This window comes from Balearica regulorum, chromosome 3 (assembly GCF_011004875.1).
Source record: "Balearica regulorum gibbericeps isolate bBalReg1 chromosome 3, bBalReg1.pri, whole genome shotgun sequence".
NCBI lineage: Eukaryota > Metazoa > Chordata > Aves > Gruiformes > Gruidae > Balearica > Balearica regulorum.
In genome coordinates, this window is record NC_046186.1 from 116712979 (window position 1) to 116737252 (window position 24274).

A 24274-nucleotide genomic window follows, 5' to 3' on the forward strand; every position below is an offset into this window, starting at 1 on the left:
CTTCACTTCCCGAGAGCACCGCCGCTGCGCTCCACTCTCTGCGATCACTTTTGGAGGGGTGGTAATTGTTTTCTGATATATGCCCATGTACATCTATAAGACGACACATTATCGTGCAGACATGAGACACCAGATCCTGGAAGCGGAAGAGGTCCGTGCAGAGTCCCACCTGAGCTAAGTGGTCCTGCTGCAATTATCAGTTTACAGGTCTTGAGCTAGTCCAGGTGTACTCATTTCAGGGTTCACATGCAAAACCAATGAGAATTCCAATGAGAGTTTATTTATGCAACCTAGCGGCTGTGCATAATTATGTATTAAATGTAATTTACACAGTACCCAAAGTGTCTGATGCAAACATTAAGATGGAGAACGTCACTCTGGTAAAGCAGCAAGAGAGGGTAAAAACCCAGAAACCTATCTATCAGGTAGGATAACAAATACATCAATGTAATCTCTTTAATGCTGTATCTTATTGCAAAGAAATGGAGGTTAAGAACTAAATACCCACCCTTTGCATTGTATAGTAAACTTTTTTGAGAGTTCCCTTCTTAAACTACACTCAGTTCTGTCTTTTCACTTTTGATAGGCAAGTATTAGACATGACCATCTGGCTATACTGGCCAATGTACAAACACATGCTAAAAATAGACGTTCCCCATAGATATCAGTCTAAGTAAACTGCCTGTTCATGGAAAGATGATAATGCAAGAATATAAGCAATAGCTTCTTTGTGGGGTTGTTACTTCAAGAACAGTGCTTCACCACTATGTTATGTTTATTTGGGCAAGCATTTTTCTCTTTTGTAGGATGAATCACTATTTTGCAACCAATATTACAAATGTTTTGGTCTGTTTATTTTACATATATGTATGAAGGCAGTGGGTGGAAAGGAACTGGCTAAACTCAAGATTTTCTTAGCGTGATCTTGAGTAAAATCCAGTGTGGCTTTTTCAAAGTCTATTTCAAAAGGCCCGTTAAAGCTTTACCTCATTCCCAAAGTATATGATCAGTTGGCATTGTCAAAGCAGAAGTAGTAATGCTGTCCCCACAGCTTCAGGAGCAAGCATTAGCATTTGCATCTGATTTGTGCACCTCACCACACGCTGAAGTATCTAGAAAGACATGCATATCATTTTGTGTTCAACATTTAAGGTGAAATTATATATATGACGCTTTATAGTTGCCTCAGCATTAGAACCCAAAATACACCGATTTCCCATTTTCATGGTCTTTGTTTCTCTATTCCTAAACTCAGCTTCCCCTGAAGAGCCTCTGGGAGCAAGAAAAATTGGAAAGTTGCCCTGACTCTCTTTCTGCCCTGACACATGTGTTGGTATGCTTCAGAGCAGCCTAGAGGCAGCTTCGACAAATAACATCTGGCAGTTTGCCTCCAAGACTTGCATTTATCCTGCTGAACTTTAGGCACACTCACTGAGGCATCTTTGGTGGGAGCTATCACTTTGTTTCCTCTCTAGGCAAGAAAGAAAGGCATCCACATCCAAAATGGGCATCCCTGAGGCACATGGGATTTGGTTTTCTTTATAAATTAATCTCATAAAAGAAAAAAGAAATGCAGTTATGATGTGAACTCTGGATCAAACAGAAATGGGAGAGCAACTCTGCCACTTCTCCTTTTTGTAACTTAGGAAGCCCAGCCATTGACCCCCTGGCATCTGGTTTTTTACAATAGATTGACGGGTGCCACTGGCTTTTACTGTACAGCGTCAAAGAGTTGTCCACAGCCGAATGTTTAGAACAGTCAGAAATAGTCTGTCCCTGTATGGTCTAAGTCATGTATACTACCAATAGATGCACCAGCTTTCTCCTTTGCTTCTGTGTGAACTTCCTGTATTGAAGAGTTGCCTCATACTACTGCATGACAGTCCAATTCCTAATAAATCCCACCTGACTGAAATGAATTAGGTCTGGGAATATGTGTTCCAGATTATTAACCAGCACCTTTGCAAGTAACTTACCATCCACATTTATTAAAGATATTGGGTGATAATTTGTGCAGTGTTCTGGATCGCTCTCTGGTCTAAGAATTATGGTAATTAGTGCTCAGAGAGAGGATGTCACTTGTACGTTTCTCAGGGTGCAGAGAATAGCATATCATTACACTCCTTTTAGATTTGAGATGGATAACTCAAAGGCTATTCCTATTTTTTAACCTTGGCCAGCTGCATATGGATGGAGGCTCTGAGCAGGTCAGGAGACCTGCGCTCCCTCTCCAGCTTTGCCAGCCTGGGACAGTGCACTGCTTGCTTTGACCTGGCCCCTCATTTTCAGTTGCAAATGAGAATAAAGATCTGTCAGGCTGGGTTTCGATTTCAGCAGGCACTTGCTCAAGAGGAAACACTAGGTTTGAAATGCATGGAATAAAAGGTACCTGCATCTTCGGTGCACGGTGGGGATCTGATGGTAGTTCAGAGGGCTGTAAAGCGAGAGGCCACTCCAGGAGGAAGGATCAGTGAGGCCCTCTGCCTGAGGCTGATAAAAGTAACTGGTGCTGGTGCTATAGAGTGACCACTCTAAAAAGCCTTTTAAGACCACCTTAAAAACCGCAGAAAAGGGCAGAAGATAATAAACCACTATCTGCATTTGTAGACATCAGAAAGCAGGTCTTCAAATTCTAGGAGATAATTTAAGAAAGAAGAAAGTTATTAACTCCCCCAGGAACAGAAATTCAATTCTATAAATGGACTTTTACAGGCACGTCAGAAGTCCGCCTGCAGTGGTCTCAAGTAATCAGTCTGCCAGAATTACCCGAATTGAAGGGCCCACTCATAACACTCACATCTCCAAGTTTCAAGAGACTTTAGCCATGTCCTTCACCTGAGATACACCAATCCTGCAATGTTATCTGAAAATCTCTGGCCGTTAGATTCCTCTGCTGGAACATGATGTCTTCATACCACTTTCCTGGAAGAGAAAGTAATCTACGTTGCCACATCTTTACTTCTATGTGCACTCATGCAGACACACAAAGGACTGTGATAACAGTGCCGTCAACTTGGTTTTCTTCACCCCTTTGTAAAACTTTTCCTTGGCTTATTTCATAGCTAGTCATTAAGCAGTGTAATAATTTCCATGGTGCAATTTTGGGGGATGAAAAAAAAAACAACTTTTCCCTTCAACAACATATTCCTGCTTGACTTTCATCAAAGAGTTAAACAGCCAAGGGCTTTTAGCATCTCATTTCACTTACACACACAGGCCATTATAACCTGCATAAACAAGGATGACAAGTTGAGATTAATGAAGGTCCCAAAGTGACAGAACAATTTAATTGTCAGAAATCATAGGAGGTGAACTTTGCCAGTGTATTTATACAAGACTGCCATAGTCTAAAAACTTCCCTAATTGATTATGACCAATAAGTAATAACACTGGAAGCAGTTTTCTGGTATACAAATAAGAAATGACCCCAAACAGTTAATAGTGGTATTAAGATGCATAACATAAGAATATTAGATTGATAAAATAAATGACCAATAACACTCTGCAAATAATTGTAGTGTTTACACTTAAAAGCAGAGCAGAGCAAACTGCAGCTCTGATGAAAGTCAAACGAAATGGTTTGGCTTTAGAAAAACAACTTGCGACGATCAGGCAGGGAGCCTTACCGTGATACAACTACAGCAGAGGCAAGAAGGATGCACAAGGACCTGAAGTTCAATGCTGCTTGTTCTTCTCTCTCCTGCATCACTTGAAACAACTTTAAAACTTATTTTTTGAAAGAATCTTAGAACGATGGTGCCTCTTTGTTCAGGAGGAATAAAAACGGTGCTGGGTAAGGAAACACACATGCACACACAAATCTCTGACACTAATTAAGGAGGCAAGCCATGTAAAATCTCACTTCTAACCTTTGAAAGAGTCACCAGGTAATGGAAAGCTCAAAAATACAACCCACAGCTCTTTGTATTTTTGAATTCCACATGCTCATTCAGTTGTTGCCTAAATATATTATTGCCTTTGGAGCTCACCACCTCAACTGGAAGCCTGTTCAACCTGTTCCCTATGATCATATTTCCTTATTTTGCACTTCCACGTATACTGTCTTATGTTCCACTTAGATCTTCTAGTCAGGCTTCTCCAATGATCCCAAGCAAATCATCAAACTAATTTGAATGATAACTCTTAGAGAGCTGGAATAACCTCTCTTTTATGTTTTTTTTTTTCCCCTTCTTCTTCTTTTCTTTCCAGAAGGTAACTAACTAACTGTACTGGCAGTATTCCCCCTTCTAAATGTAAAGAATATCTCTTCATTCCAGTAATATTTTACTTAAATGGCTGCCAGGCATGGCTGTATAATTGATCCTGCCTTCGAGCAGGAGAACAGAATATATGGCCTATGGAGTTTCCTTGCAGTCTTACATTTCAATGATTCTCTAATGATAAAGGCAAAAGGCAGCACTTAATGCATTTCACTCCTATCACCTCGTAACTGTCCATCCTCGTGACTAAATCAGGCTCACTGCACCACCTTGCCCTCCTAGTTACAACAGCGTGTGTCGACTTAGCTATTCCAAACTTCTTCCAATAGGCACACCAAACAGGATACTGTAGACCAAGCTCTGCCTCAATATACATGAGGCTGCTCCCATTAGATCAAAGGGAAAGGTAAATATAGCTGAGGCAGAAATTGTCTCCATATGTCATAGGCAGCCTAACTGGTGTTTTATAAAATGATACTTACTGTCACCAGCAATCTGTGAAAACACTCCCAATTTCCACAGGATCTTCCCCTTGCCATTCTTTTCAAATGCTTAGAAAAAGGTTAGAATTTTTTCACAGGAATTTTTGCGAGCAGAAAGTCTACACTTACTTTTCAACAAGAGCTTGAGAACCTCAGTCCCAAATGCATTACGTGCTTTTGGAGTTCAGAAAGAAAGTGCCCACATTTCAATTTAAATTAGTTAGACACATCTTGATAAAAGCTGAGGTCTGACTAACCTTCCTTACTGCTGCTTTGAGCAGGGCATACACAGCATAAAGGGCAAACTCTTTCCTCCCTCTCAAGCTTAGCTTCTCCTTGATGAATACATTATCCGCAGGGTTTTTAGCAGAGATTTTTTTGTTTTCGAAAATGGCCAAATACTTTGTGTAAACCTCTTTCAGACAGTAGATAACTTCTACCTGCTGCTTGGCTGACGGATTTTTAGAAATGACTATTCGCACTTCATGATGTCTTGGCTGATCCCTGATGTATTTTAATTCTTTGATCAGACAAATGTAATTGCTTCGAAAAAGAGTATGTATCTTGAAAGACTGGGAAAATGAATTCAAAATGTGCTTTCACAACCAGTTAAGGTTATTTACAGAGACGCTGGGCTTCTACAACCTTTTTTCCCCTAAATTCTGTCGTGTGTTTATTTAAAGAACGGGAAGGAAAAGGAGCACAAATCTAACACGAAAGGGTTAACAAAATATAGTTTTTGGGGAAGGCTCAGGTCACAGTCCTCTTGAGCCAACGTACGCTTTCAAGACTTTTATCATCGTTAAAATCCTCACCGATAGCAAAACAAGAGCTCCTTAACGTTCTTACATCACTGCTCGTTGGAAGGTTGGGAGTCCAGCTCGTAATGGGGTTGGGAAGGACAAGCTACAAACATCACGGTTTGGCTCCGGCACTTTTACTTGATAAGTCTAAAACAGCCCACTTTGACAGGCCCTTTCTATGCAAGCTTGAAAAATAACCTATTTAGCATTCCCCAGCCCCAGCGCATGATTTCACTGGGAAACTATGCAAAAGATACTTTGGAAATAAATATGCACAAGAAATTACAACTCTGTCTGAATGACCCCCTACCTTGGAATGTCTAGAACTGTGAGAATTATAAGGTCAGGAAATATGTACAGGCCTAGTGCCTCGAAAAGTTACTATTCCTTATTAGGAATCTGCACAGACATGGAAGCAGGAGTTGTATAAACTAAAAGGAAGATTTTTTCCTGTCGCTTACATGCCTAGTCCTTGACCTATCCCATTTATAGTTTCCTTTAAGATACTATGCATTGCAAGTTCATTTGTTTCCTAGTAGTCCTCCAGCAGTGATCTTCAGACCCAGCCAATACTGCAGACAGAGCGGGGCTATGTAAGCAGAAGCTTGAGATTTATATGCCTGTAAAATCACAGGTATTCATTTATATCGCTGCTAACAATTTTGAGCTCTGACTCTACAATTTCCAGGTAAAAGGTATCCTTACTCTCTGTCTGAAAATCTTAAATGTAGACATATAGAACTGTTTAGTCTGCTTTACTATAAATAGGAGGTAATATGTTATTTCAAACAAAAAGCATACCATAAACTACACACTTAATTTTGACAGATTGCGCTTTCCTATATATGGCGCGGTCCTGCTGTGCTTTCACGCATCAAACTCCCATTGACTTCAGCTGTGTGTCCTAACAGTGCGATTCCAAATATTGCCTTTTGTCATATTTCACACCTTTGGGGTTTCTTCCTAATCCTTTTCTCTGCACAAAAGTACTGTATTCTGCAATATCCAATTGTAGGCTTGCACAGGCGACACAAAAGCCTCTTAAGAGCTGAAAAGTGCTTGCAAGAAGAAATTCTCTCCATTTCCTTTCCTTTCCCCTCACCATTCAAATGACACGATTAGATAATCAATTCTCAAAATTAAGGAGAATACCACTGCTGCAGATCACCCCCAAAATCTGCAAAAGGAAAATAACTGCTTTTACATTGTAGATAACCTTTCAGCGAACGTTCTCCTCCGCATCCCCCCAGTTTGCAGTTAAATTGCACGGTGTGTTTATTCTTCTAGTGAACAGGCCCATTATACGACTTAAAAGTGTTAGCGTACACAGCACTGACATGTCCATTACATCCATACACGCTGATACGTAGATTACAGAGAAGTTCAGGTTACCCAATTAAGAATTTGAGCTGCATTTCGGAAACCGAGAAGCAGGAGGGAGCTCTGGTTGGAGTATTTCAGTTTACACACGGATAAAGATGCTGTCTGTTTGCAGAACATTGGTCCATCGGGTCTAAACAGCAGCAATCAGAAGGCGAGTGGGACTAAAGAGAAAGACCCAAGCCCAAATACAAATTCAAAGTGCTGCCTCCTAGTTTAGCCTCTGAGAATTGAAAAAACGAGACTGAAAAGAGGAGATGTGTCTTGTCCTCCTGCACGTGTGGAAGTGCGGTCTGGAGGACGGGCACGGGCAAAACCCCCCACGCAGGTCCCTGACATGTCCAGGCTGCTCTACATCCTGCCTCCTTGCTTGCACCGGGACTTGCGCTTTAGGCCAAACAGCACACATAGCCATCAACGCAAATATCAAATTAAAATAAAATAAAAGCAAACCCTGCTGTACCGGGAGTATGGCCCAGCCAGCACTTACTTTCTCAGTGCTTCGTAGCTGTGGGGTTAGGGCAGATTTTGCCACGTAAGCCTTTTTGATTTGAGCCTACAATCAGTTAGCAGAGATTGTCAGCTCTAATTAAAATAAACTATAAATAGTATAAGAGCTTTTCCGAGCCTTTAGTTAAGCTGAAAACCTAGGTATTGTAACTGCCAAAGATGTCCGGTGACTTAGAACCGCAAGACTGAAAGAAAAATCTCCGGGGGGGGGGGAGCTGATAAGGCTTGTGTCTTTGATGCAGCTCTTGCAAGGGGCTTGAGCCACAACTATAAATGCTGTGGGTTTGCAAGACGGCTCTGCACGGGCATACACAACTCGTGCTGTGGGACAGCAGCGCACCTTCCTCGGTGCTTTGAGACTTCTCCTTTTTCCCCCTGGTAAGGTCCATGAATCATTTCAGGTTACCAGGAGATTCTCCACTGACTTCAATGGGAACAAATTGAACCTTAAGCAGTTGTCAGAGGAGGACACTGATAAAGGCAGCTCTAGCTGCTTTCATTTTATTTAAAGATGTTGTTACGTGCTTTGACAGTTCAGCCCTGCACATTTAAACATTCGGTTACTGTAGCTTTAGTGAAAGTGATTCTCTCTTGCAATACAAATCTCTGGTTACCAAACATTTACTTTATGCTCTCAAAAAGATAATCTAACAACATTCAGAGTTTTCTGTTTCCAAATAAAATGAATTCACGATATCCCCTCGTGTTATTGTTACAGTCTGTACAGCTAAATTTAACTCCTTTATCTCATGCTGATCTTTCAAATAAAGTTCATTATTGTATCAGGTATGTTCACGGTTAGCAATGATTGTTTAATATTAAACACCCTTTGCCAATAAAGCTCCATATATAATTGACTGTTACAATCTTGGTTACAGCTGTTTCAATAATAAAAGCTCTAATTAAAATCACATTCAGATTTCTGAGATAACCACTTTGGCCTCACTCGCACAGAAAGTAGAACCTTTTAACTGTCCTAAAGACCAGAGTGAGACCACTTCTCCAAGAAAGGCCCCGATCAGTGGAGGACTGCAGAAGCAGTTCCTCTGTCTCAATTGCTGGCTCCTTTGCGAAGAAGGGGGCTGAAATTTTGGTGCTTTCAGGCATATTTCTAGCCGGTCAAATTCTTTAGCAGTAAGAAGCCCACATGAACTTTTGAACAGTGAGACACAGCTGAAAAACCTGTACCACTTTAACTTTCTACAATGTTTTTATAACAATAGTTTTCCTAATACCAATATAGTTAAGCTTCATATATTTGAATTGTGTGAATTGCCCTATTCCCTCTGATATTCTCTCCTCTACTTCTTTCCCATCTAGCCCCAACTTGAAAAAACTTTAGGGAAAATCTATTCATACATATTTGAGTTTGGAGTAGATGACAGTATTCTTTTCCTGAGATAAAATTAATAGAATCTTCTTTGCTTGTGACTGTATCAAAATGCCTACCAAAGAGATCACCTCGCTTGGACATAATGTGCCACAGCGAAGACTTAGTATGCCATTTCTAAGAGCTTTGTGGTTAGATGCTAAAAAATTGCAGTGGTTTAAAAAAGAAAATCAGTGAATTTAGAAGTTAATTTTATTGCATGTGGTTTTTTTTTCACCATACAAGAAGCAAATGATAGCCGAAACTGTAGATTTGGCTTGATAGGATAAAGCATAAAGACATGTCTCCTTACCCATCACAGGTAACTCCTAAATAGCTGCTGCCCAGAGACAGGAAAGTGCAGCTGATGCTCATACAGAATCCTGGACCTGTTGTCCCCAAACCCTGTAGCTATATAACTCTGCACGTCAATGGACACACTCCCTCCCTGGAATGGAAAAAAAAATAATTACTCTTTTCTGAACTGTGATTGTTCTCACAGCTGATGTAGGCGCAACTCTGTATGTTACTCTTTTATATGACGTAGGTCATATCTCTGTTTACTCTTAAGGAACTGTATGAGTATATATTAATGATAGCTAAAACTACTACCACGTGGAAGAGACTAACAATCCCACCCTGAGCAGCCAGCCTGCCTTGTGGCACATTAGGTGGAGATCTGTAAGTAGTGACATACATAGAGTTGAACTTGTTCTGGATCTACCACCATCTCATCAAAACATTCTCAGGTAAACATGCCACAAAACCAAATCCAACTTCGCCATAAACAGCATGAAGAAATCACACACAGCCTTCTGCTCCACTCCTCCCTTTATCTTCCCCCTCCAAATATTCAGCTTAAAGAATTGAGATCCTGGTACCAGCAGGAACAGGCAACCATGACAGCACAAACTAGAGGCTTCTTCCCTGGTAACCTAATCTTACAATGAACCATCCCAGCCAAACTTTGGCAGAGACAGATGTGTGGAGCAGCCTCCTGTCTTGACCCAGTCACCTCACTGGACCATTGTCCACTTTTCTTAATATTAACATTACAAAGGATTTTATATGTTTATATGTTCACATTAACATTACAAAGGACTCTTCTTTCTTTAAATAAAGGAAGCACACAGGGAAACTAAACACACTACATGTTTAAAGGGATAGAAATAAACATAATTAAGTGAGAAAAGGAAATGAATACAATTCCTACCAGAAGACCAGCTCACTGTCACCAGGACTTCAGCTACAGGCCAAGATTTCAGCCAGTGCTCAGCCAGTTATTCCAGGCACTTCAACCACACTACTCCAGTTCACACCCTCCGAAGAACTCAACCCTTGCACATGAGCATGCAATTATGGCTAGACAGTCTTGACCACTGGAGGGTTTCTTCATTGCTGGGTCATCCTGAAATACTCCAGGAAATGATCTGTGGCCTCTGAGATGTCCTTTTTTCTCCTCTTTAGCCAGCATTGGTCCCACTGCAGCTGGCTGAAGCTTTCTTCTTCGCTCTTCCTTCACCTATTTAGCCTCTGCCTTGTGGGGTGGATTGGGGAGGCTGTGCCAGTGGTACTCAGCAGAAATGAGACGTCGTCAGTTTTTGAGCAGACTTCTAACTCATCTGAATTGCTCCGCACTGGGTGCAGTCATTTAGGAAAGCCCTGCTGATGTGCAGAGCTATTTTGCAATCGTGCAATCGTTCACCTGCTCCACTCAAATGAGTGAACACTACTGTGAAAAAACTTTGCTTTCGAGCTTCCTTGCATTTTAAATGTATTGAGAAAGTGGTTTGGTGTTTCCATACAGAAATAAAACCAATTTGTTTTTATGAGGGTTATGTACCAGCCTAAATAAAAATAATCTTACCTGGCACTTCAGAGTGAAAATGAATTTTGCGTAATTCAAACCAGTAACCTACAGGGTACTCACGCACAGAGGACCAGTAAACCTGCCCTTCCCCTGCCCCCTGGTGCACTAGTTATGTAGGACACTATTAGGTTTGGTAGCACTCTTCTCATTGCATCATTACAAAGTGCTTTACAAAGCAGTTCTGCCATCACGTTGGGTTCAATGTTTCTATTGTCATAGATTCTTTTCTGAATATGCTCAAGGAAAGGTATCTCGTGGACTCAGGACATCAAAACGAAACAAGTTCCACACCCGGTCACTCAGGCTTCCCGCACATGTCTGCGGTGAGATTTTAACTTCAACTGGTCAGCTCTCAGAGCCTGGCAAAGCATCTTTATTCAGTGGCAGGTTTGAGCCTCTCACTTGCCATAATAACTGACCCACTTCTCCCCCCGCCCCCCATCTCGGAAGTGAGCACACATGATGTATGTTTTAATGTAATACAGGACTCCCCTCATTGCGTCTCATTCATTCAACAGCTTCTCCTATCTGGCACCAAAGCCTGATTAAATATTAACATGGGGTGGGTCCTATTATTTCCTGACTTCCAAGAATCCATTGGTAAATTGAGATCTAGCTGCTAAAAATTTCTGACACAACATAATTTGTATTGAACCCCCTTTCCATGCCAGAGTGCCACTGTTAATAAATCAGCCTGTTCACATTGAATAAATCTATTTAAATACTTATAAAATATTAAAGATGCATTTGGGAAAAGCCTCTAAGGTGATTTTTGCACCCATGCACCTCACAGTAACTAATTTATTAAAGAGTTTGCAAACCTGGGAAGGAAGGGAAAAGAAAAATGGTTTCATAAACCAAGAGCAGAAGCCAATTTTTCAGCTCAGATGATGAAAGGAAGCATGCATTTCTAATCAAAAAGACAGATACGCCTTTTCTCTCCCACCATTCCCTCAACAGCAAAGTGCCTTTTCATCATCAACAACACTCCATTCCTAATGTCTGCTGAGGCCTTTCTGCACCTTCTCCATACACTAGTAATGTACACACAGCATCCCTTTGAAACAAGAGCCCATTAGCCGTGGCAGACTACCTTTTCACATGAAGTCCTTCCGTTGGTAGTCATCAGTAGAGTGCTAAATCATCCCAACTGGGCATGCTCACATCATGGCAATGGGATAAACAGATAGTTAGAGCCGCAGAATGAAAATTGCTTTTCTACCTTTCTTATAGGGTGAGGTTTTTTTGTTTGGGTTTTTTTTTAGGAAAGGTCATAAACTACACAGGGAACATCTAGCTCTTCTCTCTCACCCTGTTCCCTCCTCCCTTAAATACAGATTTTTTAACAAATCCACTTTTGCTTACACCCAGGTCATCTGTAATTTTAGACCTTCAACCACCAGCCAGTCCCCTTTAAAGATTACATAGTAAATGCGACCATAAATTTGCCCCACAATAAGAAACGAGTTTGAGCATGCCCTGCAAGAGGGATTTATGTGATTGTTTTCCTTCCAGTGGGCGTGGTGAAGGGATATAGAAACTGTCAGCGAGAGCAGCAAGCGGGGTGATACTTCACAATAGCTACCTGAGTAATGCAAGAGAGATTAAGCCTAAATTGAGGACTGCCATTTCAGAGGACAATTAATTTTCAGGCTGTTGTAAAAGCTCTGTTGACATTTCTCAGCCGAGATTTTGCTTCTTGGGAAGGATTTAAAGAGCTTTGTCGCTGCCATTCTTTGGGCTAAGTCTAGGGGGGCTTCCCCCTAGAAAAGCTTATTTCTCTGACATGCAAGAAAGCTTCTGTGTATTTGGTTAATACTGACTTCTAGATCTTCACCTGAGAGCCCATCTCAGACTCAGGCTTGAGAGAGCTGTTTTTCCATAAGTGCCTGATTCAGTATCCCAATGCAGTTGGGCAGACCAAAAAGGAAGCAACCAAAGACCACATTTGGGCAAGGGTCTGTTTGTGAGACCCCTTTGCTAGTCCCTTTCTTTTCAACCCCAGCAAGCACCTAGGAGCACAATGGACTATACCTAGGAATGGGAGATCTATTGATCTGTGACTATGCCATACATGGGTAAAATGCTTTTCTGCACGCTCAAGTCATCCTCCAAGTCAGTTACTAATTTTACCACAAGAGATGACAGATGATGATTCCAGGTCCACAAAGAGAAATCCTGGCCCCTGCTTGACAGTAATGCCAGAACTGCCTTTTGCTTTAGTGACAATAATATCCCTTTCAAGCTCACTATGACAACAGACTGGCAACCCCTAAGACTGTTTGGCCAGTGTGGTCTGGGGCACATTCTTCCAGGAGCGTGCCTAAAAGGAGGTGTCTGAGCGAGCTACTGGGCAGCTTAGACTGCCCAGAGACAAGACATGAGTGAGCTGAACTTTGGAAAAGGTCTTCTGCTACAGCAAGGCCACTGTGAAACTCCAGATCACGGTACCTGGCTGTAACCATCCCTGCTGGAAGTGGTTGGCCTTGCCACTGGGTCCAATTTATTACCAGTGACAAATTGCCTGTCAAGAGGCAGCTGCTTTGTACGAATATACAAATGTTTGTGCACAGAGACCGAAGGACGAAAGGGTTAATTATCCAACAAACCCAGGCAGAAGGGGAAAAAAAGTTTCAAGCTCAGGGAGGTTATCATTGCCTTTTGCGCAGGCTGGTTTTAATCACTTTCTTGTACCTCTCCCTGACTTCATTTATCAAGCCTTCACATAAAAGTTGCAAAGTGAGGTTATTCAGCGGATACCTCCATTCATCTCGGATGATTGACCAGGGTGGTTTGCAGTACAAGCCAACCTGGGTGATAGCATTCCTCTTGTTTTCATTGCACAGCCTGCTTTCATTTTATGCTGTAATTGTGTTTTCACAAAACCATAACCAAGCAGGCTGCAGATCCCAGGTTCCAGATTTATTTACAAACACCCCTGACCAGCCCCCTCCTCCTTCTCCTGTTATCTGCTTTATGCTGCTTTGGATCTTACCGCCAGGAGTCTGGGGTGGATTAGCACAAGATAGGAACTAGATCCAATCTAACCAAGGGGACCTAATCAACCCGTACTTCCACCTCCGCTCCTCCTCAGCATAAATCCAAGTCCTGCTAACACACAAACATTTCATGAGAACTGGTATCTGAGATGAAATACTTCTTTGTGACTTTGCAGGTGGTGTCAACCTCAGGCAGGTAACAGAAGTGCTCGTCTTATTTGATAGAAAGAGGTAAACTGCTCCACCAGGCAATTCAGGAGATGTCAGTGAAGAGGCCACCTCTTTCAAGAGGCTGTTCAGGGACCCGAGAATCATCATCTCTGCACCTTCACCAGATGGGCCATTAAAGTGAATGAGGCAAGTTATTACTACTCTTACTACTCAGGTGAGTATACACGGGTGAAGAGCAAGAAGAGAGCAAAGAGTTTAACCATCTTTGTATTAATGCCAATAAGACTAAGTTGAAATTTCATTTGCGGTAAGGCTTCAGAGCTGATTGCAAGGCAAAATGTGATAAAAAACATTTTTCTTGTCTTTTGTGGAAGTAAAACCACCAGAACCTGGATCCTGATGATTACTGAACAGCTGATTCACATATAATGTAAGGGATTTTTTGGTGTGGCTCAGGAACCTCAGCTGGGGTAAAACAGTATATTGATGGCTCTGAATCAGTTCACACCATTCCCTTTCAAACCTTGATACAAATTTTTCAGTGTACTTCCTTTGGGAAATGTACATCGGGTGAGAAAAAGCCCAGCCAGTGATTATGAAGAGTTCCTGTCGGCACTGTTCATCTGCAGTCACTTTCTAGGCGAAAAGCCTTTTAGATAAAAGTAGCATTTCCGTCCAAACAACCTGGACCAGTTTGGGTGGGGAAGAGGAAGGGCGACAGGGCAGAACAGCCGACCAAGTCTTTGTTCTATTTAAAGCATTCCAATAAGATTTCAACCACAGAATATGGCAACAGAACTGATCACAGGGGAAAATGCAATTAAAATACCTTCCTGCATTTTGCAGCCGCAAAATCGTTGGCAAATCACTGTAATCTGGCTTTGCTGAAGTGAAGGGCATGAGTCAATGCACCAGGAAAGAGTTTCAGCTAAGTACTTTTCAAGTTAATAACCTTGCCCAGGGACAGTTCAGAGCCTTTTATACCTTCCCTCATAGAAATTGGGATCTATGAGTGACTTTTCTTTCTGTCCTTTGCTTCCACTGCAGTGCTGGAACCTTGAAGAGACTCAGTTCAGTGACTGCATATGCCAGTTCAGGTGCAGCAGACAGAAAAATTGAAGCTTCAGGTTGATAGAGATTCTGTTGCTGTTTTTTTTACCTTTAGGTTTTGTTTCTGTCTCTTAATAGGAGACTGGTTTTGTAGATTACAAATTAACTTTGAGCAAGAACAGCAAGCAAATCCATCCGGCCTGAAGCAAGAAGAGCCTTCAGGCGGGTGTTTGTATGCTTTCTTTAGAAGGGCTCCCTGGACACATAAAGGGAGTTCATTAGCGGTGGTTTGTATATCACTGCTGCTATCTTGTTGATAGCACACTTGTCTCCAATCTTCTTTGTCTGAGTCCAATTCGAACTGAATTCAGACAGAAATAATACCAGAGAGGGATTCTCATTCATTTTTTCATCTCCTTCCAAATTCCTTGCTTGCAAAGGTAGTTCTTAAATTGCACCTTTGACAAAAAAGTCAACTATTGCTTGTGCCTGGACTGAGATCAGTCTTCCCGAGATTATTTATTCTTTTGTGTGCATGTGTGTGTGTGTGTACTGAAGTTGAATATTAAGATTAAAAGGAGCTCTTGGTTCTTTCTCATTAAAGAGCTGAACACTCCCTGACCCCTCAGTGACGTTTTAGGTGATGCTTTGGGGAGTCTAAAATCTTTGAAAAAGCAAAGGCTCAAGACCATGAATGTTATTAGCATTAGACGCTGAGAAAGCCTTTGATCAGGTGGAGTGGAATTATTTGATAATAGTCTTAATACAATGCTGAATTGGAATCACTTTTGGAGGGAGATTTCTTTCTCTCTGTGACCTATAGCAGACGTCAGGATTAGTGTAGACAAGTGAAAAGTTTTGTTCTTTTCTGGAAATATGTATAACACGGGCATATTTTATCATAAAGCTAATGATCAGGGTTTTAGCAGGAAGATTACTAAGGTTACCATCCCGCTGAGATGATCATACTTCGCTATTACAAATGTAAATTGAAACATTACCTTCCTGAAGAGATGAGAAAAAGATTTTGCTGTGTAGTGTTCGAGACAATAAGCTTTGGGACAGAACGGTAATGGAGAAATGAATGCATCAAATTAAAACTTGGCAAGAGAGGAAAAAAACCCCAAAAAACTTGTTCCCCCCCCCCCAAATTTTTAAAAGACACATTCTCCAGATGTAAGGAAGTGAATCATTAGAGAGTAAACCTGGCATTATCCCTGTATTGAATCTGAGGAATGAAGCAGGATTCATTCAGGGCTGCTTTTTCTTTGAGGATGGCAAAGATTAGCTGATTTATGTGAGAAATTTTAAGAGAATTTTTTCCCCTAAGATTTCATAGATTCCTTTGTTTCAGGATAAAAATCAAGTTTTGTGGCCTTTTTTGTTTTCTTTTTTCCAGTAAGTGTCATTGTAAATCAAAACTTCTAGAAGATTTTTCAAAAATTCCTTAGTCTTACTGTCAGTTCATCATTATAATCAATGTAAGCTTTTTGTTGCTCGTTTCAGTGCGCTAGCCTATTTTATATCTCCTGAAATCAACAAGGGGGGGAAAAAGCCCTATTTGAACTTTACCCTGTGATGTAATATCTCTTTGTTTGTACTCCAAAATTTTATAGGCCTCCTTTGCTATTGTGCCTTATTGAAAACTCATGCCTTATTTGCTGTTCGTTATTATCTTTTCAATATTTCTGCTTCTTAAGATTCCTCATCCTCTTCAACATTTGTTTCAAATGATTTTTTTCTGCAAAGGTATGCACTTGCATTTTTGAAGGGAACTGGCATAGTGCTATTATCTATCCATTTTTCTAATTTGCTTGGTCTCTGTCATGAGCTATGCGTTTGCCAAGAGAGACGTTTGCAAAGTTAGTTAAGAGTCTGCAGATCTCAAATGTCTGGCATGCACTGATGATGTAAACAGGTTTAAAGACAGAAGGTAGGCTTGAACTATGGTTTACTTGTGAAACAGTAAAAATTAATAAATGCATGAGGAAGATAGTCCATTCTAAACACATACGATACTCTGCTAAAGTCAATCCTAAAACACAGTGCTGTTGTATTTTTAGTGTACTTGCAAAGTTTCATCTGCAAATTTCATTAATATACTCCTGTAGATCCAGGATGGCTTCTCCTCAGGAGTCTCTACTTTCTGGATCATAAAGTTGTCTTCACTGTAATTTAGGAACCTCTACGATGATGCATGTTCAGCTGTATTCGTTACTCAACAGATGTCTGGGTAGTTAAATTCCTCCATGAGCCTTTATCAGTACTTCTATTCTGGGATTCCCAACTGGTTCAAGATGTACCTCTCCTAGTCGGCAGCAGAACCACCACTCAGAGGTCGATATGCACAGCTTACGTCAGGCTTGGTCAGCATGGAGCTAGAGTGGCTGGTTGCCCTGACCGCCACCAGTCTCACTGCTCAGGTTGACCATGTAGGCCGTGTAGGAGTCGATGTCTTGTCGGTTCCTGCTCAAGAAGGACCGGGTGATAGGGGCAGCTGGGGATAGGTCCCACGTTCATAATTCTCGAGACCATCTGCTGTGGTAACTGTCGCTGCTCTTCCTGTGGGGCTGCTGCCTGGGCTTGCGGCTCCTCCATAAATTTCAACAACACCTGCTGCTCTCGCTATTCCTTCATATATTACATCTACAACAGAAGTTTGAAAACACGCGCAGCTCACACTTCATTTAAACAGCTACCTTCCGACATAATGCGCCAATTCCAAAGCTGCTCCTTCAAGCAGTTTGTTTTCAATAAAACAGGCGTGATAACGAGTTAACCATGCTGAGGGTGAACATCTCTTCAGACCTACCCTGTGTTCTTCAGCCTCCCCAGCTGCTCTTTCCACTCCCTGGGTCACCTCTTGTCTTTGAGAACCACTTGTGCCTGCCTTGGCCACTGGTTTCAACGACTTAGTAGGATGCATTTAACCTTCTGCCAGAGGATCAACACCTGATAGCAGTGTGGGAAAGTTTTAGGCAAATGATGCCAGCCTTCTCTATTCCCTTAGGCAACTTCTTTGCATTACATACTAAGGAGCCTTCCCTAGAGCTGGTCAAAGAGTAAAATAATAATCTGATTTGCAACTCGAAGTGCTGAATCTGGATCACTATGATTCACAGAATCCTAATATTAGTTATTAATGAGTATTCAGCCTACTGCTGGGTATCCCTGAAAATGCTCCCAAACCCTCAGAGTTTAAGGAATTTTAGCCTGCATGATATTCACCCAGGAATTTACATGTTGTCATTCTTCCATCTAGAAGTATCTGTCATCCAGAGACCAGAAAAAATCCCAGCTGCTTTTTGGTTTTCTGAGCAATCAGAAATGAATAAACACAGTCAAAATAAATGGTTTATTTTCAGTAAGCTGAAAAGCAATTGTTCTCCGTCTGCACTGGCTGTGGACCCGTAGGTATTACATTTACAGGTGTCGGAATTGGTTTGCAAAACATTTCTTATTAAAAGAGGACTATATTTCCACCTCCCAGCAAAGGCATAGCTAAACTCTGCTGTAATTTCAGTTAGTCCTGTTCTGCACTGCAGCAACTGGTGCAGTTGCTCCTCTGGCACGGGAAGTTTTGACTCCATTATAGGCACCTTTCACGTTGTCTGAAAGCCAAAGTACTTCCTTCTCCCGCTGGAAATGGGCAAGGAAGGAAAGAGGTGAGATAGTATAATTTGAATATCCTCATCAGTTTTGGGATTTTTGCCCCTCTGCTAATTTTTCTTCCCAGACACTTAGACTATGCTGATAAAAGGCAGGATGTGTTTCAGGATACTACTCGCCATTTAAAAAGACGATAAAGTGCAACCAAAAAGAATTGTTTCTTTCTTTTCAACAGCTAAATTGATCTCCTTTGCCTACATCCCTCACCAAGAATCTGACTTCTGGCTAGCTAGCAAGTATAAAGTCAAACACCTGTTTACCAGACACACAGCTATGTGTCTGCCGTTGCCGATCCATCTGTGGAACATAAACATAACTTTCACCAGCTGCTTCTTTTAGCATGGGCTGGTAATGGAAGCCATTATAGAGCATATCAACAACATACTTTCCTAATAATCATGGGCCAGAGCATCACAGGGTGTAAACTGGCAGAGCCTCAGGGGAGGTGATGCTGATTTACACCATCAGAGGACCTCACCCCTTGTGTTTTTCTTCTTCACACTCTTCTCCTTTTTGCACCCTTATTTTCCCAATTTCTAGTTTGTTTCGTTCTTTTCCCCATTATATTATACTAATGAGGCAACATGTTGTGGAATAATTCCTGGGCCAGGCCCAAGCAGTAATGGATAATTACCTTGGGTACCATACAGCCTCAATATTAATGACGCTAAGAAAACCTCTGAAGATTCAGAGGTGTGATACTGCAAAGACTCCAACTGGATTTGGGCGAAACGCCCCATGCGTATAAACAAGCTCAACTGTATTGACTTCAGGAGAATTATGCACGCTTTTGTTTGTTGCAAATGTTCTGTAGGTGATTCACAAAATCATGCCCAACCACATCCACGCTCTTTAGAGTTGAGCTTGAATTCTCACAGTGCAAACAGCAGATTCCTTTATGTCTTGCACGAAGACTAGTGTGTTACGACTATAATTACATTGCTGATAGATCCCCTTATCTCTCAGGCTGCAGTAATGAGGCTCTGCTCTTGATGAGCATCAGCTTACCTCCTTCCCTGTGTCACATCAGTTAGGCAGGTCAGGATCTTGATGGTGACCCAAGACAACATTCGTCCTATGACCAAGCAATTCATTTTCCTTTCAGTGAAAAGGACAGAAAGGCCACGGGACTTTTTGACTCTTCATTTTCCAGTCAGGAGACAACCTGAGACTGAGAAAAGAAATTCCATTAGTGCCTGAGGCTCTCAAATGGGAAAAACTTGTACATCTTCAGAGATGTCAAATTTGGGGAAGCCCATCCTGTTGAGCTCAGCCCAGAAACGGTAGCAGTCCTTGAGACTTACCCATTAGAATTCGCTTTCCTCCTAGTAATTTTGTAACATACACTGAACGGTGTTTTCCAGGACTTCTGCAATTGCAAAAATCAATGCTCACCTCTAATATATTCCGACTTAAAGTGTGCAACCTTGTTTAAAATGCACTGCTAAAGCATATATTTTCATGTATCATTATGTCTAAATGCATGATAACCAGGTTGAAAATCAAATTATCTGTGTTAAGGTGAGTATTACAATGTGACTGCTGCCTGCTGTGCCGCGAATGAATCTTGTAAACACAATCAAATCTCTCTTTCTCTCCCTCATGCACAGACAGAGACACATGCACGCCCTTGCACAAGAAAAGAGATTCTTCACCTTCTGCCATCGTATTGTCACAGCAGCTCATGTTTATTGTGAATGACATCTTCAGCTACAACTCAGCATGAACTCCGGTATGCTGGAGCTGAACATCCTACCAGGAAAATCAGCAGTGACATTAAAGTTGTTTCATGAATAATGAAAAAATAAATATCACATTTACTGTAGGTACACAAAATGCTTTGTTTAACTAAAAGCATTTGCAGAGAAATTCCAGGTCTCTGAGGGCAGATACTATTTTATTAACTGTGGATAGAGAACTTATTTAGATGGAGCTGTTTTCATTATATTGGTAATTTTCTCAATTATACAAATGAGAGAACATGTGATCAGTACCATTAGTAGGATACAGACTTCTCCTTTACAAAACTCTAAACTCTCAGAAAATCACAAACCAGCAAATCCTCCATGCTTGCAGCCGCTGAGTCTTTCAGCCACTTATGTTCTGTACAAGGAGGTTTAAATATGTCTCCCAAGTCCAAATTTGTGTAACAACAGTTTTAATCATTTATGGGGGCAAAAAGGCTTCAGAGACAGTAATGCAATTATATACGTGTATAACGCAAAAGAGAATTCAATTGTCTCGATGCCATACAAGGCAAACTTATTACAGGATCCCAGCAAAAGACACTCAAAACACGACTGCACTGCATCCAGAGTTTTGCTGGCAGCGTCAGTGTGTGTTTCTGCCAGCCGTCAGAAGTTCATAATCACAAATTTCAGGGAAAAGAAACAAGCTTAGATTGAATTACGGGGTTACAGTGACCAGAGATTTATATGAAAGTTATTTGCAGTCGAAATGCTATATTTTGTCCTATTAAGGCCTGAGCAAACACACTTTTTACATAACATTAATATATCAGGCAAAAGTGAAATCTTTTGGTCATTTCAGGCTTTGTGCTAGACTGAAACTTGTGATCCTAAAATGCAACGGCTTTTAATGAAATACAAATATACTTGCTTCCAGAAGTGAAAACAGTCTCACTACTGTCCCTTAAAAAAAAAAGGCTGTTATTCCCCATTCTTTGGAATGTTTCATCCATATTCATAGCAAGAACCATGAGAAATGTTCCAAAGTGCCAAGAAGTATGAAAAATAATACCAAACACATTGTCAATAGCCTAGTAAGTATTGCTTATGAACTTACCAGCATGGAAATAGTTATTCTCAGTAGAACTTTCTGAATGGCAATCATAAATAATCAGCTTCATAAACAGTGCAACTAGTAAGTACAGGCTTAATATTAGTGATCAAAAGACCCACCTTCTCTCTTAAGAGGTATGAACAGATTTGGTTTTTAAATTTCACTGAGGCAGGCACAAAAACGGCATCTTTTCCATAAACCTAGGTCTTCCATTTTTTTTATATAGAGTAGTAGACTTTATGACTTCTTTCTTGTGAGTTCAAGTTGCCTGTATTTTCTATTCATAGAGAAATGCTCATTTCCTGTTGAAAAACACATGTGTATTTACTGTTATTTGTTTAACAACATTCTAAATGGCAGTCACAAAAAGAGCAGTAAACAGAAATAATCCCCCTTATTGGTACCTGTACACAAAGCCTCTACTCCTTCTTATTCTTTGCCTTTAAACAAGACAGAAAATTAAGAATGTTTTGGGTTGGTGTTGATTTTTTTATTTTTTTTTTAAATTTTCAACACATGCCAATGCTTGCAGCAAAAAAAAAAAAAAAAGGAGATAAGTCTAAGGTATGTTACCTCTTTAGGCTCCCACTACTAGCAGGTAGGCTTAGGCAGGTGGTTTAGAGTTCCTCCTTATAAGCTGCAAAGCCAAATTATGAATTGAGGGAGGGCCAATGTTTAGATCTGACATGCAAGAAGAGGTGCATCAGGTATCCTCTGTGATGCAGTCAAAGGAGTTAAAAGTAAGCAAATGTAGAAGCAAGTAAAACCCGTGTATTAGTGGGGAATGTGTCAGTCAATAGCGAGGCAAGCTGTGTTTCTATCTATTATACAAGAAAGGCAAAAGTATTCTACTAGGTCACTTAGTTACTTCAACCAGATGGAATCCAAAATGTTCAGAAAATTAAAAATCCATTTATTCCTCCAAAGTTGCATTCCATCTGTTTTCAGACATTTATGGAATCTTTTTGCATACAGGATATGGCAACCACCGGTGACTTGGAAATATTTCTTCCCCGTGCAGCTCACAGAAAACCAGGCTGGATATAGAAGGCACTGGAGTAAGCCCTTTTTTTTCAGGTGCTCTTATTTCTCTTCAAAATATAGGAAACTCTAGTCTTGTTTTAAATAGAGGAATCATAAAATCCAGTGTATTATTGTCTGCAAAAACGCAACAGGAACTTTTAATCTAAAAAAAATAAATAAATCAGGCTCTTCCCTGCTCTTTCCACCTTGAAAATTTTAACTTTCCTGCCAGTCTGTTTCTCATTTTCAGCTTGTGGAGACAATAAGAATGATTCAGATGCTATGAAGGAATGCAGCCTGGCATGTAGTGATCTCCACCCTGAAGATAAAAGTGACAAAATTACCCCAGGAGTTACGAGCTCTAGTCTTCATCAATCATTTTTCAAGAAATATTTTATTTCATTCAACTACATATTGTGCCTAGATCTAACTGGGCTATGGTCCCCTTCCTTCTATCCTTGTACTCAGCATCTTCGGCTTCACCAGATGGAAGGATATCATCTGGCATGCAGGCCGGGCCGAATTTTCTGTATACAACGCAAACATCCACACTTCCTCTGTTTCCTTAGGACCTTCTTTCCTTCGCAGTCAGTGGCTCGTACAATAGTCCAGCACCAACGAGCATTACCCTGCTTGGTGCCGAGAATATATTTTATCCCCCGGTGAAGCTCACCCACAAGGGGAGTACAGGCTGTAGCTATATTGTCAGCTAAGTTATATTCTCTCCCTATTATCCACACCTCATGTTAAATCACTCCCAGCTTCTGTGTTGGAAGGAGCCAACTGCATCCCTCTGGGCTGAAAGATGATCAGCAGGTAACTCTGCCCCAGGACTATTTCTTACAGGTCAAAACCACACCAAGGAGGACTTGCAGAGTCCTCCAATGCTACTCAGCAGTCCTTTGCACCACGAACACCCTTCATGCCCTTATGCCAAAGACTACTACAGAGTATGTGACTCGGGGGGATACACGTCTTCCGTTACCTACATCTGCATTTTGTTCCTCTCCCCAAATCATCTGGGTAACTGGCAGGTGACTGTCACATGGAAAGACAAAGCACTCAAAAAGCCCAAGCCAGCATTTCAAAAAGCAGAGAACTGCCTTTTAAGCGCAAGACTACATTTAAAAAAAAAATTATAGAAAAAGAAAACCGCAAATGGTGGATGATTTGCTTTTGTCTTTACATTTTGTTTTGAATGTCGGGGCCTGTCTTCACATTTTCTTCTGCACCCCCAAGGGTAGGAAAAAAAGGAAGTTAATATTTGTACTTAGTCTCTTGCCGTCCACAGCTGACACCTACCCTCCACCCCTCATGCAAATTCAGTGACAGTATTGCAAGACTCTTACTGAAAACTGGTACCAGTGACATCCAGTTCTGCTGTAACAAGCCTGCACTTTTCATCACGCCAGATTTGAAATCCACCAGGTTTGACTTTGGGGTTGAGGAACATATGATAAAAGACCATATTCAATCAGCAGCAGAACCAGAGACTAGATTTCCTCCTTTTTAAGACAAATATTCTCCTTCAGTCATTGGGAAAGCTGACACTGAGGAAGCTTGCTGCCCAAATGCACAAAACATAAGTGGCAAAAGAGCAAAACCAGAAGAAACCTAACTGGTGCAAGAAGGGCTGACGAGGAGCATCCTGAGAGCGCATCCATCCACATGAGGCAGGCACACATCTCCCTGGGCATCACCTTCTGTCCACACAAATAAAGTACCTCTCTCAAGAGTTAAAACTAATTAAAGGTTTCCTTTGATTACAGAGAGGGACTTGGACCCACACCTCCTTATCAGCTGAAGTGCCTGCACTGCTTCTCTTTAGTTTCACCCATCCCCTGCTAAGTTTAGAAGAAAAGGCAACAGCTGTGGCTACTGACAGAACAAGGCTGGCAGCTGCAAAACTGAGATGCCACATTTCAG

At 41.2% G+C, this 24274-nt stretch overlaps 1 long non-coding RNA gene across 2 annotated transcripts; it reads right to left on the bottom strand.

Annotated features, from left to right (window-relative positions):
* Nucleotides 1-643: 643 nt before the first annotated feature.
* Nucleotides 644-19638, bottom strand: LOC142601340 (uncharacterized). 2 transcript variants are annotated; one of them, XR_012834941.1, is made up of 4 exons: nt 19532-19638; nt 2798-2922; nt 2390-2632; nt 644-1112 (listed from the first exon to the last, which is right to left on the bottom strand). It is a non-coding gene; the product is annotated as an uncharacterized LOC142601340 (long non-coding RNA). The 2 variants fall into 2 exon arrangements; XR_012834942.1 differs by lacking the exon at nt 19532-19638 and adding an exon at nt 9978-10200.
* Between the last annotated feature and the right edge of the window lie 4636 nt (nt 19639-24274).